Source organism: Salvelinus alpinus, chromosome 39 (genome assembly GCF_045679555.1).
Source record: "Salvelinus alpinus chromosome 39, SLU_Salpinus.1, whole genome shotgun sequence".
NCBI classification, from domain to species: domain Eukaryota; kingdom Metazoa; phylum Chordata; class Actinopteri; order Salmoniformes; family Salmonidae; genus Salvelinus; species Salvelinus alpinus.
In genome coordinates, this window is record NC_092124.1 from 117,206 (window position 1) to 138,117 (window position 20,912).

Here is a 20,912-nt window from a genome sequence, read left to right on the forward strand (position 1 = left end):
AACACTGGCATAAAAACGTTTACATCCTCCAGGCTTTGGAAAATACATGTGAACTGACAGACTTCGTCGCATTTGTACTATCAAATTGTTCACATTCTAAAATTGTCACTTTGGAGTCGGGGCTATATGCAATTGAAGCGATTCTTAGGGCCTTCAAATCACTGCGCCGGCGCACACAAGTTCTTCCATTGCATATCCTGGCAGGGCTGTACCACTCAGGGCCTGTTCAATTTGACAGAGCGCTAGCCTTATCTTTAAGCCATTCTCTCATACGCAGCGCAGGAGAAAAACTCCCGGGTTTTGCATGATAAAGGGGTTTGGGGCCGCTGTCTGTGAATATCTTAACAGTAGAATCCTCAGGTTGGAATATGTAAGACATACAGTGGGGCAAAAAAGTATTTAGTCAGCCACCAATTGTGGTTCTCCCACTTAAAGTTCTCCCACTTAAAAAGATGAGAGAGGCCTGTAATTTTCATCATAGGTACACTTCAACTACGACAGACAAAATGAGAAAAAAAAATCCTGTCACGTTCTGACCATAGTTCTTTTGTGTTTTCTTTGTTTTAGTGTTGGTCAGGACGTTCTATGTTGTGTGTCTAGTTTTCCTGTTTCTATGTTTGGCCTGATATGGTTCTCAATCAGAGGCAGGTGTTAGTCATTGTCTCTGATTGGGAACCATATTTAGGTAGCCTGTTTTGTGTTGGGGTTTTGTGGGTGGTTGTTTTTTGTCTTTGTGTCTATGCACCAGATAGGACTGTTTCGGTTTTTCACATTTGTTGTTTTGTAATTTAAAGTGTTCAGTTTCAGTTTCATTAATGTGTGAAAGTTAAATATTTAAAAAATATATATTTTGAATTTCGCGCCCTGCACTTTGAGCTGGCTGTTGTCATATTGATCCCGACTTAGGGCTTGCAGCCAGAAGAAGTTTTTAAACATGATGAACACTAACCACGCTGCGTCTTGGTCCGATCCCTGCTACACCTCCTCTTCAGACGAAGAGGAGGTAATCTGCCGTTACAAATCCAGAAAATCACATTGTAGGATTTTTTATGAATTTATTTGCAAATTATGGTGGAAAATAAGTATTTGGTCAATAACAAACGTTTCTCAATACTTTGTTATATACCCTTTGTTGGCAATGACAGAGGTCAAACGTTTTCTGTAAGTCTTCACAAGGTTGGTATGCTGGTATTTTGGCCCATTCCTCCATGCAGATCTCCTCTAGAGCAGTGATGTTTTGGGGCTGTTGCTGGGCAACACGGACTTTCAACTCCCTCCAAAGATGTTCTATGGGGTTGAGATCTGGAGACTGGCTAGGCCACTCCAGGACCTTGAAATGCTTCTTACGAAGCCACTCCTTCGTTGCCCGGGCGGTGTGTTTGGGATCATTGTCATGCTGAAAGACCCAGCCACGTTTCATCTTCAATGCCCTTGCTGATGGAAGGAGGTTTTCACTCAAAATCTCACGATACTGAGATTCATTCTTTCCTTTACACGGATCAGTCGTCCTGGTCCCTTTGCAGAAAAACAGCCCCAAAGCATGATGTTTCCACCCCCATGCTTCACAGTAGGTATGGTGTTCTTTGGATGCAACTCACCATTCTTTGTCCTCCAAACACGACGAGTTGAGTTTTTACCAAAAAGTTCTATTTTGGTTTCATCTGACCATATGACATTCTCCCAATCTTCTTCTGGATCATCCAAATGCTCTCTAGCAAACTTCAGACGGGCCTGGACATGTACTGGCTTAAGCAGGGGGACACGTCTGGCACTGCAGGATTTGAGTCCCTGGCGGCGTAGTGTGTTACTGATGGTAGGCTTTGTTACTTTGGTCCCAGCTCTCTGCAGGTCATTCACTAGGTCCCCCCGTGTGGTTCTGGGATTTTTGCTCACCGTTCTTGTGATCATTTTGACCCCACGGGGTGAGATCTTGCGTGGAGCCCCAGATCGAGGGAGATTATCAGTGGTCTCGTATGTCTTCCATTTCCTAATAATTGCTCCCACAGTTGATTTCTTCAAACCAAGCTGCTTACCTATTGCAGATTCAGTCTTCCCAGCCTGCTGCAGGTCTACAATTTTGTTTCTGGTGTCCTTTGACAGCTCTTTGGTCTTGGCCATAGTGGAGTTTGGAGTGTGACTGTTTGAGCTTGTGGACAGGTGACTTTTATACTCATAACAAGTTCAAACAGGTGCCATTAATACAGGTAACGAGTTGAGGACAGAGGAGCCTCTTAAAGAAGAAGTTACAGGTCTGTGAGAGCCAGAAATCTTGCTTGTTTGTAGGTGACCAAATACTTATTTTCCACCATAATTTGCAAATAAATTCCTTAAAAATCCTACAATGTGATCTTCTGGATTTTTTTCTTCTCATTTTGTCTGTCATAGTTGAAGTGTACCTATGATGAAAATTACAGGCCTCTCTCATCTTTTTAAGTGGGAGAACTTGCACAATTGGTGGCTGACTAAATACTTTTTTGCCCCACTGTATATGGCCAATATACCACAGCTAAGAGCTGTTCTTATGCACGACGCATTGCGGAGTACAACCTAGATACAGCCCTTAACCGTGGTATATTGGCCACATATCACATACCCTCGAGGTGCCTTATTGATGATATGAACTGGTTACCAACGTAATTAGAGCAGTAAAAATCTATGTTTTGTTATGCCCATGGTATACGGTCTGATATACCACGGCTGTCAGCCAATCAGCATTCAGGGCTCGAACCACCCCGTTTATAATTCTTAATAATCTTTATGTGTTCTAGCACAGCCTTTTTGTCGACCCAGTAAGGGTCCATCAGTTGTTCCATATATTTGATATACCCTAACACTAGCACATCCAGCAACAGTTAAGGTGTGCAAAGTGTTGGAATACAGTAAATATGAAATGCCTTGCAGCGCCCGGGAAATGGCTTAAGAAAGGCTGTTCTAGCCTACCTCAAAACACACCTGATTCAACTAAAATGAGGAGTTGATTAGTTGAGTCAGGTGTTAGTGCTGGGTTGGAACTGTATTACTGTGCAGTGCAGACACATATCTGGTAAGACTTGAACTAGTATGTTTTGAAAGTATTTTATTTTTATTTCACCTTTATTTAACCAGGTAGGCTAGTTGAGAACAAGTTCTCATTTACAACTGCGACCTGGTCAAGATAAAGCATAGCAGTGTGAACAGACAACAATACAGAGTTACACATGGAGTAAACAATAAACAAGTCAATAACACAGTAGGAAAAAAATGAGTCTATATACATTGTGTGCAAAAGGCATGAGGAGGTAGGCAATAAATAGGCCATAGGAGCGAATAATTACAATTTAGCAGATTAACACTGGAGTGATAAATCATCAGATGATCATGTGCAAGTAGAGATACGGGTGTGCAAAAGAGCAGAAAAGTAAATAAATAAAAACAGTAAGGGGATGAGGTAGGTAAATTGGGTGGGCTGTTTACAGATGGACTATGTACAGCTGCAGCGATCGGTTAGCTGCTCAGATAGCAGATGTTTAAAGTTGGTGAGGGAAATAAAAGTCTCCAACTTCAGCGATTTTTGCAATTCGTTCCAGTCACAGGCAGCAGAGAACTGGAAGGAAAGGCGGCCAAATGAGGTGTTGGCTTTTGGGATGATCAGTGAGATATACCTGCTGGAGCGCGTGCTACGGGTGGGTGTTGTTATCGTGACCAGTGAACTGAGATAAGGCGGAGCTTTACCTAGCATGGACTTCTAGATGACCTGGAGCAGTATAACAGTATAACAGGCAGATTTGAAAGACAATATAATTGTCTGTAATAACATTTTATTTTCATTTCAGATCTCAAAGTTATCCATAACTGGGGGTAATGATGTAAAAAAGACAGTGTGGCAGGTGTGCGGGAGGGTTTTTGGATTGATCCAGCCACCCAATTCAATTGGTGCGGGAAGGACAGAAGATTGCCATCAAGACGCGACCAGTGAAGGACATCATAGTGGGAAGGTTCAACTGTTTGTCACGCTTTACAAAAATCGGACCCAGAAGCAGACCAGGACAAGGTGAGTATGAAGATGGTGAGAATTTATTTAAATGATGAGAACGTGGAGGTAGATAGTTCCGGGTGGCGGAGCGGACAGCGGAGGTGGGTTGATGGGAGTGGATGAGCAGATCCAAAGGATAGGAAAAAAACACTAGCGACGAGCAGACAGGGATGGGTGATGGGTTCCGGGAGAATGGCTGTAGATAGAACAAAACGGAGGTCAGTTAAAGGCAAGCAGATGTACAAAACAATAAAACAAAACAAAACAAACTCTATAACTTGGAGACTGGTTCGTGAGCAAAACATACTGGTCATGGCTAACGATCCGGCAGGGAATGGAAGTCAGGTCAGAGCTTTTGAAGGGAAGAGATGATGATCAGGACAGGTGTGCAGAATACTGATGGGACACAGGTGCGGGTGAACATCAATCTCCCAACAAGCTAATTCGCCCGGCAACCAGACAGGGTGCGTTCCAGGACACCTGAAACACACTCCAGGACAGACACACAGGCAAACCCAGACTCAGGAAGCGGGATTCGTGACAGTGTTACTGTGATATTTTTCTGTTTTATGATTAGTAAGTGAAAACAAAGACCTTTGTAAATCAAATGGGTGTTATTATACAGAAGCTTTTAGAAATAAGCTAGTGTAAAGACAACAGAGAGAGCCCACCCACAGCACCGCTGCTCTATCCACCTTGCCTTCTTATCCTCAGTAATTTTGTTCGGTTTGTTCGGTTGTCTCCGGCTGGAGCAGCCTTGTACTTTTTTAATTGTCAAATAGATTAAATCAATCAATCTCTCCAGCCAATACCCACACCAAATCAATGCCTTTAAACCCATGAGAAGGAGTGTACAAGTGCATACTTTTGGAAAAGTGTGGAGAATTGGGATGCAGCCCATCGCCACTCTTGTTAAATAGAAATGTACTGATACCTTTTTGCTTAATATTTTCCCTTCTAGTGTCAGTTCTTAGAAATGCAGCTGTGTTAGAAATGACAGAGGCTGAGCTCAGGCTGAGCCAAGACAGAGCAAAAGGGAAGCGAATAAGGCCCAGTGGACTAGTGGAAGAGAGAGCAGAACAAGAAAGTGATTAAAGGTAGCAGAGATGTAGCTTCTCATATACCCATCTACAATAAGTTCTTGTTAGTCTCCCTCTCTCAAACAGGCTGTCATTTCAAGTCTGCCAGCGGACTCTTGTTGAATCCCAAACGAACCCCTTGGCCCTACCAACTTGCTTGGAGGGCACTTCATTTTCACGTGTTGCTGACGAAACTGAGGGTGACTTCCTGAAGGTGGCAAGAGGATTAATAAACCCTTCAACTTCGGGACACACTTGTGACTTGAACGAGTATAGATGTAGCTCCACTGTGATGAGACTGCAATGCTGACATGAGGGAGGCGCCAGAAATGTAGCTAAACTTTAATGAAACTTTTAATTACAAAAATATAGTCTAGGCTAAACATCAGTCATGTTTGACAAATATAATGTTAACCAACACTATCGTCTTGATTCTGTCGACATAGGCAAGGCACAGTTTGTTAATTTATTAATTATTTAACTAGGCAAGCCAGTTAAGAACAAATTCTTATTTAGAATTACTAGTATTTAGGAACAGTGGGTTAACTGCCTTGTTCAGGGATCAAACGACAGATTGTTACCTTGTCAGCTCAGGGATTTGATCTAGCAACCTTTCGGTTACTGGCCCAACGCGCTAACCACTAGGCTACCTGCCACCCCATTAAGAGCAAATGGTCACAAGAACAGAGAGAAAGGGCAGTGCCAATTTTATTTTTTACTTCTGTTATTTAACTAGGTAAGTCAGTTAAGAACAAATTCTTATTTACATTGATGACCTACCAAAAGGCAAAAGGCCTTCTGCGGTGATGGGTGCTGGGATTAAAAATAAAAATAAATTAAATAAAGATATAGGACAAAACACACATCACGACAAGAGAGACAACACTACATAAAGAGAGACCTAAGACGACAACATAGCATGGCAGCAACACATGACAACACAGCATGGTAGCAACACAACATGACAACAACATGGAAGAAACACAACATGGCACAACATGGTAGCAGCACATAACATGGTACAAACATTGTTGGGCACAGACAACAGCACAAAGGGCAAGAAGGTAGAGACAACAATACATCACGCAAAGCAGCAACAACTGTCAGTAAGACTGTCCGTGATTGAGTCTTTGAATGAAGAGATTGAGATAAAACTGTCCAGTTGGAGTGTTTGTTGCAGCTCGTTCCAGTTGCTAGCTGCAGCGAACTGAAAAGTGGAGCGACCCAGGGATGTGTGTGCTTTGGGGACCTTTAACAGAATGTGACTTGCAGAATGGTGGAGGATGAGGGCTGCAGTAGATATCTCAGATAGGGGGGAGTGAGGCCTAAGAGGCCAATAGCACATCACCCACCTTGCAATCTGAGCGAAGGGAGTACAGTACCTGGATGTTTTATGTAATTTTATGAGGCATGTCTCACCAAAATCAGACCATAGGCTAAACATTTCCTCATTAACATTATGCCATTGAAACCAGCATTTTCTCTTGTTCTGTTGGTTTTCAAATCAACTTTTTTTTCGATGCCCAGAAGCCAGACACACAATCCTAATCATATTATCAGCCCATGCTTGTTGTTAGATCTTACCTCTCACGAATATTGGTATCCCGGTCACATGAAACCACTTGCATTTGAGGCGCCCGTGCGCTTTGGGAGAACACTGTGCTTTGGAGAACGTGTTTTCCCGCCTGTTGCATTTTTTTAACATCCGCGTGTAAAGCCAACTGTGGTGTGCGATTGCTGCACCTATGTGAATAAATAATAGTCAACATTTTAACTAAAAGTTTTGATCTGTTGTATCTGCCTCGAGGGCGTGGCTTTTTAATTCCAGGGTTTGTATGAATTTTGTATATATCGTCCCAGAACTGGCCCAGTCTGTTTTGAACAGCCCATTACATTTTTTATCATCGCGGGATGCCTATAGTTTCGAGATCTACATTTAATAATTTTTGTCTATTGTTGACTGTGTCATTGGGCTCAAATGTAAAAAAAATAATAATAATAATATATTAATCACATATTCACTGCTCTTAGCCTATAATAAAACCTTAATTCCATCTTTATCGAACCAACTGCACAAGCTATATTTTTGTTAAATCTGATGTTTCTGTTTTTCTGTTTCTTGTTTCTCTCTTCTCTGTGCTGGAGTTCTTTTAAGAACTTGCAGTGGCGGTTCTAGCTTGTATGGCTCCCCAAGCGCACCATTCTGCACAAACTAATTTTTATTCAGACATTTGGAACAACACAAATAAATAATCATAACATTTAAAACTATATAAATCTAAAAATATATACAAAAATAAGACTCAAATATCAAAAAGAAGTAACAAAGACAAATAGAAACAAATTGTAGTGTATAAATACAAATAAAAAAAGAGAATATAATTATTAACAAAAAACACACATAAAACTAAATTGCACAAATCCTATATCACACAGATAGAATAACACACTTATAAAGAAGAGAACTTGATTATTACACCATTGCACACAAGAAACACGAAATTGTACAACTGCCATCTAAACCCTGACATTTCTTTCCTTCTTTGATGCAAAGTCATCAATTACATCATCATAAGAAATCTGCCCAGCAATTGCATGGTTAATACTGATGACTGCAAGGCCACTAGGGCTTTCCTGTGACATGGTGGACCTCAGGTAGGATTTGATGAGCTTCAGCTTTGAGAAGCTTCTCTCTACTTCAGCTAAAGTCACTGGAAGAGTAAGACAAATTCTGAGAGCAGTCCACAGAATGTGGATACATTTCTGAGAGCTCCCTTTCGTGTATAAATATCAGCAGCTCAAGCAGGGTCATGGTTGTTACGCGGAGCGAACACAGAGCGGACTCAGATGCGGAAGCAGGGATGAATGAACCAAAATGTTTATTGTACACAGAGAGATATGGAGTGCAGAACCGGGGTAGCGCAGATGAGTTGCAGAAAACCCAGAAGTGTAGAGTGAGGTTGGAGTTGACTGAGTTGAACAGGGTAAATCGGTCCTGAGGGGAATCCACGGTGGTGGTGGTGAGTGAAATCCAGAGCAAGGTGGGAGGGTGGTACAGGAGACAGGAGCCAGAGACAAAGCGGTAACTGCAATGAGAGGACAAAATGGTGTGAGGCAGGGAAACAAGCACAGCAGAGCAACAGGATCTTGGTAATGAACAAAAGGCTAGGATAATATCTGACTGAGCAGAGATTACTATCTGGCAGAGTGGAAGTGGCAGGAATGAGTATTTGTAGAGTTCTTGATTTATGGAACGAGTTGCAGCTGATAGGGATCTGCTCTGACTCCAGCACACCTGTCTCCAATCACACAATTAAACAGAGAGGGAGAGAGAGAGTATAGGGGGAGAACTGCAGGTTAAGAAGACACCGGACGAACACAAGAGGGTGTAGCCAGAGCAGATGTGACAATGGTCTTCGATGGCAAGTCAGGTAAGTTCTTCAGTTCCTGTGCAAGCTCTCTGCCATCCAAGTCTGAGTGTTCTTTATAGCGCAGTGTCATTGGCTGGCCCTCACTACATATCCGTCGCCAAACCCACTGGCTCCAGGTCATCTATAAGTCTTTGCTAGGGAAAGCCCCACCTTATCTCAGCTCACTGGTCACCATAGCAACACCCACCCGTAGCATGCGCTCCAGCAGGTATATTGCACTGGTCATCCCCAAAGCTAACACTTTCTGTGGCCGCCTTTCCTTACAGTTCTCTGCTGCCAATGACTGGATCAAATTGCAAAAATCTCTGAAGCTGGAGTCTTATATCTCCCTCTCTAAATTTAAGCATCATCTGTCAGAGTCGCTTACCGATCACTGTACCTGTACACAGCCAATCTGTTAATAGCACACCTGACTACCTCATCCCCATATTAATACTTACCCTCTAGCTCTTTTGCACCCCAGTATCTCTACTTGCACATCATCATCTGCACATATTTCACTCCAGTGTTAATGCTAAATTGTAATTATTTTTGCCTCTATGACCTATTTATTGCCTACCTCCCTACCCTTCTACATTTGCACACACTGTAGATAGATTTAGATCTTTCTAATTTTCCTTTCTTTTGTGTTATTGACTGTACGTTTGTTTATGTGTAACTCTGTGTTGTTGTTTTCGTCACACTGCTATGCTTTCTCTTGGCCACTGCTATGCTTTATGTTTAGCTCCTCTAATCTTTTGAGAATCAGGGGTGCCAAATATTGGCCCGTGTAAACCTCTGCCTCCAAAAAACCCATAAAATGTTCCTTTATGTAGGGCTCCTCCTTCAGTGACACAATTCTAATCACAACTGACAACTGTGTGGCTGACATCTGAGGTGCAATCTAGAATAATAGAGAAACATTTTGCCAGCTTGATGTCACTCATCATTATTGAAATGACCTTGCTGCTCAACAAATCAATCAGTTAATTCTGTATTTCGTGGGCAATGTAGCTGGTGGTGTGACTCCAGGACCCTTTTTGGACGCGGTTAAGGTGCTCTTTCATGACTGGATCAAATTATACCATCAGTTCAGCATTTTTTAGGAAATTTCCATTTGATGCAGAGTACAGTGTTTCTGTGTCCCCCTTAGTGCCAGATTCCTAATTGCCAGAGACGGCACAATAGCTGTCAGACGTGTCAACACTTCTCTCCATCTTATCCTCTCAGTCTCCATAAGTGCCATCTCATGCTCATCAATTGTTTCCCCTTTTTTGATCCTCATTGCCAGTTCTTTCCATGTTTTCATGCTGTCGTGTGAGGTCAGCAAAGAACTTGCATGTTACCAGTCTGTCAGTCCTGATTTTCTAAATTTCTTCTTAAAATAGATTTTGCAGCAGAAGCAGAAGAGGCCGTTGTTTCTTTCAGAATACACCAACCAACTTCTAGGGATTTTTTCACCACTCACCAAGGTCTTCCTGAAATACTGGTGGTGGCAACTTCTTCCATCACTCTCATTCCTTGGGAAAACAAAGTTAGGTGGTGCCTCACTTGGTCCTCTGCAAACTAGTTGTGTCCGAATTCTGTCAGTCAATACTGGAGGCCAGTCAGCAGGGTCTGTAGACAGTGGTTCATCCTCAGCAGCAGGATTTGGTGGGGATGCTGCTACAGGCATTTCTAATGGAGATCACATGGGCATTAGTTTACGTACGTTATTCACAGCATTTATAGTGGTGGAACATCCCACATACATACCCAGTAATAATAAAATCATCATTATTACCTACAATATGGAAACTTAAAACTTTGCAAAAGGGAAATTATTTATTTTGTTTATGTTATGCAGGGATGCACACATAAACACATGTGCGTGTACCCACACACACACACACACACACGTGCGCACAAACACACCTGAAGAATCCTGCTGGGTAGAAGTGGAAGCAAATGGGTCTTCATCCTCATCATTTGTAAAGACACCTGTGTGGCTGAGGAGGTGGATGGCTCTTCATCCTGGCCAGTGCCAGAGGGTGCTCCAAAATATTTCAGAAGTGCTCCTGAATTTGCATTGAAATACAGTATGTAAATAGAACAATATGTCTGTGAAACTATATATTCACATTATTATGAATGAATTGTGGTTTATTTGGTAGCATTTCGTAGTGTGATTGATTTGACTAATTGCATTAGTACTGTACAAAGTTAAAGGTGTGCTATTTGATAGATTCCCCTGCTCCCCCTACCCCGGGCTTCCAGTGGGGAGACCTGAGGTCAACCTACCCCTGCCCCCTCCCCATCTCGTACTTCTGAGTGGGAGACCTTCCTCGGCAGTAGCCTACCTAGCTCACAAACTAGAATCAGGGTGCCCACTCCGACAAGGTTAATTGACCCACAGTCCCACACGGTGACATGATATCATTGACGTGACGTGCAAATGAGCAATAGAAAACTGATCGCGCTAATTTCACCATTCAAAAGAAATTGTGCCACCCATGCCACCCCCGGAAAGTTGCCGCCCTGGGCGGCTGCCCATGTCGCCCATACCTAAATCCGCCAATGCTTGATGGTATAGCAATAGCATAATAAACTTGACATTAACTTGAATCTTCTCTCTTCATTTTACTCACAAACAAAATCCCCTATAGTCTAGTAAAGCATATTGTTTTTTTATTGGCGGTATAATTGAGCTAATAATCTTATATTTTCCATTCAAATTCAACGTTTACACTCATTTGGTAAGGGTAATTCAAATCGTGTAGTGAAACATTATTTGCTGTTGGATGACCTCAAATAAAGTTGTTTTTTATGTCGTCTGTAGAGCGGCCAGGCAGCATGCAGCTTTGACATGCATCGTCCAAACAGCGGCTGAAGGGCGAATGCGATCTAATGCCGACATCTTGCCAATGTGCAAACGCTCTCCATACTACATCGGGCCGACGTCGGCGAGATATATGTGTGCTGTCTGGGATTATTCACGTCATTCTTAGCTAAGTGGTATAGTCATTGTGCGTTCTCAATGGACATAAATTCGCTCTGGCTATCTACTCAGATTTCAGAGCACTCTCGTCTGAGCGTGCGAGAGGCAGACCGCAAAATAACTGATGAATTTACAAACGCTCAACACCCATTGAATATGGCCGGTGTCAGTAAACATCAGTAAACACAGTCACCAATGCTCTGGATAACATGAAAACAGCCTAACCAGCTCTGCTAGGGCGAGTAAAATGGTCAGAGTGAGGTGTTCTCTCATTTGTGTCTGGAAGTAGCTAGCCAGTTAGCTTGTGTTAGGTTGGACAATAGAACGAGTAAAAATTCACTCAAGGCTGAAAATGGCAAAAGAACGTTGACTAAGCTGGAACACTAGCGCGAGCCCATAGCAAATGAACGGAATTGACATTAGCAGAGCCTGTTTTGACTGGAGTGAAGCTTAGAATTCCATTTCGCCTAAATGGCACCAAAAAAATGTATCCCTTTTTATTTTACCACTTCAATCTGTTCTTAGGACGAAAATGAAAAATAACAACTCTTGTAGAAAGTAAACATCCACACCTCGTTGGTGCTTATGTCTGCTTAATGAGGAAGTAGCAAAAAAATGGCAACTTCTGACTCTTTCTGGTCTAGCGTTTGATGACAACTGAATACACTGCCCAGCCTTACGTAATTAGAAAGAGGAGATTATCATGATTAAAAATCTAAATATAAACATTGCGAGATATTTGGTGAAATATACCAGCATGCCTCTCCATAGGAAAACAATGGGGGGAGCTCAGTGTTCCAAAGACAAAAGGTATTTCCGGGCTAGCATTTGATGACAGCGGAATACACTGCCCAGCCTTACATAATTAGAAAGAGAGGATTCTCATGATTAAAATGGTGTCCAATTTAAAAAAATCTAAATTTACACATTGCGGGATATTTGGCGAAATAGACAGACATACCTGTATTTCCCTATAGGAAACAATGGGACGACCTCAGAGATCCATGAGTAATTTTTTGTTGTTTACATTTTAACTACAAACAACGTCGGCAGGTCTCCATTGCCAACAATAGCAAAGCAGGCATTGTAACGTAGAACAATAAGCTGGGAACTAAACGTTCGGAAGGTGAGTTGGTCCCACGGTGCTCAATAGAACTAACAGGAGCTGGCAGGGTGAAAAATGTTTTTTTTCGTGATTACTTCAAAACTACGGCAGGCAGCTGGGACATATGGTAATATTATGAAACTGGGCTCCACGGTGGATGCAATGTACTAGTTTTCCCAAAAAAAAGCATTGTTAAAAATGTCATGTGTCCAGCCTACTTGTCTGCTTGACTGCAGTTGTGATGGTCTGAACACTCAGATCAACCCTACTCCCTGGCCAGAGCGTCCAGTGTGTGCTCCGAGAGGGAAACGCTCTGAATTTATGAACGGAGGCATCCAGATTGAATTTATGAACACACCCGAAGTCGTAAAATGTCTAGCTAGTAATTTGTTATGCTAACAAGCTAGCAAGAGGTTGCATAGCAACAGCATCAACTTCCAGAAGACAAGCGTCGCGCTAGTATGTTCAACTGAAAGGATACCGTTTGTTTACAGTATACGAAAATGAACTAATAGTATGTAGTATATACTCATTAAGTATGTAGTATACAGTATGTTAGTATGGCTATTCGAACACAGCTCTGTTATCGTTGTTATAGCATATACTGTAAGTTGGCTATACAGCACAAACAGATCTGGGACCAGGCTACATGAACATTGGCTTAACATTTAAATCTAAGTATTTGTGCTTTTGACAACAAGAAATCAAATCAAATCAAATGTATTTATATAGCCCTTCGTACATCAGCTGATATCTCAAAGTGCTGTACAGAAACCCAGCCTAAAACCCAGACAGGAAGATCACGTCAGTGACTCAACCCACTCAAGTGACGCACCCCTCCTAGGGACGGCATGAAAGAGCACCAGTAAGCCAGTGACTCAGCCCCTGTAATACGGTTAGAGGCAGAGAATCCCAGTGGAGAGAGGGGAACCGGCCAGGCAGAGACAGCAAGGGCGGTTCGTTGCTCCAGAGCCTTTCCGTTCACCTTCACACTCCTGGGCCAGACTACACTCAATCATAGGTCCTACTAAAGAGATACGTCTTCAGTAAAGACTTAAAGGTTGAGACCAAGTCTTCGTCTCTCACATGGGTAGGCAGACCATTCCATAAAAATGGAGATCTATAGGAGAAAACCCTGCCTCCAGCTGTTTGCTTAGACCTCCAGCTGTTTGCTTAGAAATTAGGAGGCCTGCGTCTTGTGACCGTAGCGTACGTGTAGGTATGTACGGCAGGACCAACTCGGAAAGATAGGTAGGAGCAAGCCCATGTAACGCTTTGTAGGTTAACAGTAAAACCTTGAAATCAGCCCTTGCCTTAACAGGAAGCCAGTGTAGGGAGGCTAGCACTGGAGTAATATGATATTTTTTGGGGGTTCTAGTCAGGATTCTAGCAGCCGTATTTAGCACTAACTGAAGTTTATTTAGTGCTTTATCCGGGTAGCCGGAAAGTAGAGCATTGCAGTAGTCTAACCTAGAAGTAACAAAAGCATGGATTAACTTTTCTGCATCATTTTTGGACAGAACATTTCAGATTTTTGCAATGTTACGTAGATGGAAAAAAGCTGTCCTTGAAACATTCTTGAAATGTTCGTCAAAAGAGAGATCAGGGTCCAGAGTAGGAGAATAGAGAGTAGAGGTCCTTCACAGTTTTATTTGAGACGACTTTACAACCATCAAGATTAATTGTCAGATTTAACAGAAGATCTCTTTGTTTCTTGGGACCTAGAACAAGCATCTCTGTTTTGTCTGAGTTTAAAAGTAGAAAGTTTTCAGCCATCCACTTCCTTATGTCTGAAACACAGGCTTCCAGTGAGGGCAATTTTGGAGCTTCACCATGTTTGATTGAAATGTACAGCTGTGTGTCATCCACATAGCAGTGAAAGTTAACATTATGTTTTCGAATGACATCCCCAAGAGGTAAAATATATAGTGAAAACAATAGTGGTCCTAAAACGGAACCTTGAGGAACACCGAATGTACAGTCGATTTGTCAGAGGACAAACCATTCACAGAGACAAACTGATATCTTTCCGACAGATAAGATCTAAACCAGGCCAGAACTTGTCCGTGTAGACCAATTTGGGTTTCCAATCTCTCCAAAATAATGTGGTGATCAATGGTATCAAAAGCAGCACTAAGGTCTAGTAGCACGAGGACAGATGTAGAGCCTCGGTCTGACGCCATTAAAAGGTAATTTACCACCTTCACAAGTGCAGTCTCAGTGCTATGATGGGGTCTAAAACCAGACTGAAGCATTTCGAATACATTGTTTGTCTTCAGGAAGGCAGTGAGTTGCTGCGCAACAGCTTTTTCAATTTTTTTTGAGAGGAATGGAAGATTCGATATAGGCCGATAGTTTTTTATATTTTCTGGGTCAAGGTTTGGCTTTTTCAAGAGAGGCTTTATTACTGCCACTTTTAGTGAGTTTGGTACACATCCGGTGGATAGAGAGCCGTTTATTATGTTCAACATAGGAGGGCCAAGCACATGAAGCAGCTCTTTAAGTAGTTTAGTTAGAATAGGGTCCAGTATGCAGCTTGAAGGTTTAGAGGCCATGATTATTTTCATCATTGTGTCAAGAGATATAGTACTAAAACACTTAAGTGTCTCTCTTGATCCTAGGTCCTGGCAGAGTTGTGCAGACTCAGGACAGCTGAGCTTTGGAGGAATACGCAGATTTAAAGAACCGTAATTTGCTTTCTAATGATCATGATCTTTTCCTCAAAGAAGTTCATGAATTTATTACTGCTGAAGTGAAAGCCATCCTCACTTGGGGGAATGCTGCTTTTTAGTTAGCTTTGCGACAGTATCAAAAATATATTTTTTAAATGTACTTATTTTCCTCAATTAAGTTGGAAAAATAGGATGATCGAGCAGCAGTGAGGGCTCTTGGATACTGCACGGTACTGTCTTTCCAAGCTAGTCGGAAGACTTCCAGTTTGGCGTGGCGCCATTTACATTCCAATTTTCTGGAAGCTTGCTTCAGAGCTCGGGTATTTTCTGTATATCAGGGAGCTAGTTTCTTATGACAAATGTTTTTAGTTTTTAGGGGTGCAACTGCATCTAGGTTAAATTGAGTTCCTAAGGTGGTTAACTGATTTTTGTCCTCTGACGTCCTTGGGTAGGCATGAAGGAGTCTGGAAAGGCATCAAGGAATCTTTATGTTGTCTGAGAATTTATAGCACAACTTTTGATGCTCCTTGGTTGGGGTCTGAGCAGATTATTTGTTGCGATTGCAAACGTAATAAAATGGTGGTCCGATAGTCCAGTTATGAGGAAAAACATTAAGATCTACAACATTTATTCCATGGGACAAAACTTGGTCCAGAGTATGACTGTGGCAGTGAGTAGGTCCAGAGACATGTTGGACAAAACCCACTGAGTCATTGATGGCTCCGAAAGCCTTTTGGAGTGGGTCTGTGGACTTTTCCATGTGAATATTAAAATCACCAAAAATTAGAATATTATCTGCTATGACTACAAGGTCTGATAGGAATTCAGGGAACTCAGTGAGGAACGCTGTATATGGCCCAGGAGGCCTGTAAACAGTAGCTATAAAAAGTGATTGAGTAGGCTGCATAGATTTCATGACTAGAAGCTCAAAAGGCAAAAACGTCATATTTTTTTTTGTAAATTGAAATTTGCTATCGTAAATGTTAGCAACACCTCTGCCTTTGCGGGATGCACGGGGGATATGGTCACTAGTGTAACCAGGAGGTGAGGCCTCATTTAACACAGTAAATTAATCAGGCTTAAGCCATGTTTCAGTCAGGCCAATCACATCAAGATTATGATCAGTGATTAGTTCATTGACTATAACTGCCTTTGCAGTGAGGGATCTAACATTAAGTAGCCCTATTTTGAGATGTGAGGTATCACAATCTCTTTCAATAATGGCAGGAATGGAGGAGGTCTTTATCCTAGTGAGATTGCTAAGGCGAACACCGCCATGTTTAGTTTTGCCCAACCTAGGTCGAGGCACAGACACAGTCTCAATGGGGATAGCTGAGCTGACTACACTGACTATGCTAGTGGCAGACTCCACTAAGCTGGCAGGCTGGCTAACAGCCTGCTGCCTGGCCTGCACCCTATTTCATTGTGGAGCTAGGGGAGTTAGAGCCCTGTCTATGTTCGTAGATAAGGTGAGAGCAACCCTCCAGCTAGGATGGAGTCCGTCACTCCTCAGCAGGCCAGGCTTGGTCTTGTTTGTGGGTGAGTCCCAGTAAGAGGGCCAATTATCTACAAATTCTATCTTTGGGAGGGGCAGAAAACAGTTTTCAACCAGCGATTCAGTTGTGAGACTCTGCTGTAGAGCTCATCACTCCCCCTAACTGGGAGGGGGCCAGAGACAATTACTCGATGCCGACACATCTTTCTAGCTGATTTACACGCTGAAGCTATGTTGCGCTTGGTGACCTCTGACTGTTTTATCCTAACATCGTTGGTGCCGACGTGGATAACAATATCTCTATACTCTCTACACTCGCCAGTTTTAGCTTTAGCCAGCACCATCTTCAGATTAGCCTTAACGTCGGTGGCCCTGCCCCCTGGTAAACAGTGTATGATCGCTGGATGATTCGTTTTAAGTCTAATACTGCGGGTAATGGAGTCGCCAATGACTAGGGTTTTCAATTTGTCAGAGCTAATGGTGGGCCCCGTAACGGGAGGAGTAGAGACAAGAGAAGGCTCGGCCTCAGACTCCGACCCGCTGCTTAATGGGGAAAACCGGTTGAAAGTTTCTGTCGGCTGAATGAGCGACACCGGTTGAGCATTCCTACAGCATTTCCCTCCAGAAGCCATGAGAAAGTTGTCCGGCTGCGGGGACTGTGCGAGGGCATGTATACTACTATCTGTACTTACTGGTGGCACAGACGCTGTTTATCCTTTCCTACACTTAAATTACCCTTGCCTAACGATTGCGTCTGAAGCTGGGCTTGCAGCACAGCTATCCTCGCCGTAAGGCGATCGTTCTCCTGTATATTATGAGTACAGCGACTGCAATTAGAAGGCACCATGTTAATGTTACTACTTAGCTTCGGCTGTTGAAGGTGCTGACGAACCATGTCCAGATAAGTTGAATATAAGTTGAATGAAAAAAAAGTTGTGAGGGAAAAACAAAAAATATAAACGGTAATTAAAAAGTAAAAACCGTAAGGTTGTCAGATAGCAAAGTAAGGTTGGCGACAAAACGCACAGCAACACGTCTGCAAAACAAAGATATGACAACGAGAACACTGTTAGTATGTGTTCTCTTTCTTATGTTCTATTGAGAAACAGTGGTATTTCTTGTGGTCAGACTGAATTGTTGTGAATAGCTTAACGGCTGTAGGGAGAGAACTGGGTTTCAGGTGAACTCTCCCTCTGTTTTCAATTGACCTCAGGGTGAAATTGTGTTTCAAAACATCCTGCAACTATCAGATAAGTTTGATTTCTGCAAGAGGGCGATGTTTTCTTGTTTTGAAAGAACCAAGACAATAATTTGATAAGGGAACATTTTTGGAAAATGATCACAAAGTAATAATATAAAAGTTACTAATATTAGTGTGGGGGAGTTGAGGAGCTCTGGGTGTCTGCAAATCTTGTGTGTCTGAAATGGCACCCTATTCCCTAGTCACTGCTTTTGACCGGAGTTACAGCAATTTAATTCATAGCCAAATAACACACCACCTGTAGTCTACCAGTAACACCTGTTCTCAATATCCCTATATATGATCAGATGTTGTCTTAGTACACCTGTTAAAAGGCGTACTGTGTTGGTTTTGTATGCCCATGTTCTGTAAAGCATGTACCTTTGTGGTGTGTCTCCCTTGCTTCGGGTATTGGCTCCACATACTTCCATGCCACCCTCAGTTTCCTGGGTCAGATGCTGGATGAGTTGTGGCTTCTTCCATGCTGAGCAGCCTTTCAGGTTATGTCGATATAGGACACGTTTTACTGTGGATATAGATACTTTTGTACCTGTTTCCTCAAGCATTTTCACAAGGTCCTTTACTGTTGTTCTGGGATTGATTTGCACTTTTCGCACCAAAGTACGTTCATCTCTAGGAGACAGAACGCGTCTCCTTCCTGAGTGGTATGACAGCTGCATGGTCCCATGGTGTTTATACTTGCATACTATTGTTTGTACAGATGAACGTGGTACCTTCAGCCATTTGGAGATGCTCCTAAGGATGAACCAAACTTCTGGAGATCTTGGGCTGATTTATTTTGAGTTTCCCATGAAGTCAGGCAAAGAGACACTGAGTTTGGAGGTAGGCCTTGAAATACATTCACAGGTACACCTCCATTTGACTCAAATGATGTCAATTAGCCTATCAGAAACTTCTAAAGCCATGTCATAATTTTCTGGAATTTTCCAAGCTGTTTAAAGGCACAGTCAATTTAGTGTATGTAAACTTCTGACCGACTGGAATTGTGATACAGTGAATTATACGTGAAATAATCTGTCTGTAAACAATTGTTGGAAAAATTACTTGTGTCATGCACAAAGTAGATGTCCTAACCGACTTGCCAAAACTATAGTTTGTTAAAAAAGGATCGGTGTCCCGCAAGCGGGACAACTTCCGGTGGTACTGGAGGGCGTGTAATTCAAATAAATTCTAATAGTTATTATGGATTTTAAACATTTAGGTACATATAAGTGTCTTATGTCGGCTGAAAGTTTACATTTGTGTTAATCTAACTGCACTATCCGATTTACAGTAGCTATTACAGCGAATACATGCCATGTGATTGTTTGAGGACAGTGCCCCACATCAAAATATTTTTCCACCAGCACAGGTTTCATACATTCACATATAAAGATTAAATATTCACTTACTTTTTGAAAATCTTCCTCTGATTTTTCATCCAAAGAGTTCCAGCTATAACATGTAGTGTCATAGTGTTTGATAAAATAAATGGTTATATCCCAAAAAGTCAGTTTAGTTGGCGCCATCAATTTGAGTAGTCCACTTGTTCAACTTGCAGAGAAATTATTCCAAAAATCTACCCCTAAACTTTGTTTCAGCAAGTCAAAATACATTTCTATTCACTCCTCAGACACCCTAAAATGTAATCAAACTATAATATTTATTTCGGAAAGAAGTATGTTCAATAGGAAACCGATTTTAGCAGGAGCGCAACTTCATCATGGCTTGCAAAGACATGGATTTCTAAGACTATGTCTTCATACAATTTTTTTTATTCTTATTCGTTTTTGAAGTCACAAGCATGGAACCTTGAACATAGACTGCTGACACCCTGTGGAAGCCATAGGAATTGCATCCAGGGAGCTATTTTACAATATGACCTTTCTTTTGCATTTCTAAGAAGATGGTCTCTCAACAAAATAAATATTCTGGTTAGTTTCTTTGGATTTTCTCCTACCATATCTATTGTTTTATACTCTCCTACATTATTTTAACATGTCCACAAACTTCAAAGTGTTTTCTTTCCAATGGTACCAATTATATGCACATCCTGGCTTCAGGGCCTGAGCTACAGGCAGTTTATTTTGGGCACGTCATTCAGGCGGAAATTGAGAAAAATGGAACTAGCCCTAAGAAGTTTTAACAAGCAATATGTGGAGTGGTTGAAAAATGAGTTTTAATGACTCCAACCTAAGTGAATGTAAACTTCCGACTTCAACTGTACGTACAGTCACTGTGGGGACGACGTCATCGATGCATTTCTTGATGAAGCTAGTGACTGATGTGGTGTACTCCTCAATGCCATTGGAGGAATCCCGGAACATATTCCAGTCTGTGCTAGTAAAACAGTCCTGTACCTTAGCATCTGCTTCATCTAACCACTTTTTTATTGACCGAGTCACTGGTGCTTCCAGTTTTAATTTTTGCTTGTAAGCAGGAATCAGGAGGATAGAATTATGGTCAGATTTGCCAAATGGAGGGCGAGGGAGAGCTTTGTACGCGTGTGTGGAGTAAAGGTGGTCTTGAGTTTTCTTCCCTCTGGTTGCACATTTAACATGCTGTTAGAAATTAGGTAAAAAATCATGTAAGTTTCCCTGCATTAAAGTCCCTGGCCACTAGGAGCACTGCCTCTTGATGAGCGTTTTCCTGTTTGCTTATGGCGGTATACAGCTCATTGAGTGCGGTCTTAGTGCCAGCATCGGTCTGTGGTGGTGTGTAGACAGCTACAAAAAATACAGATGAAACTCTCTAGGTAGATAGTGTGGTCTAAAGCTTATCATGAGATACTCTACCTCAGGCGAGCATAACCTTGAGACTTCCTTAGATATCATGCACCAGCTGTTGTTTACAAATATACATAGACCGCTACCCCTTATCTTACCAGATGCTGCTGTTCTATCCTGCCGATACAGTGTATAA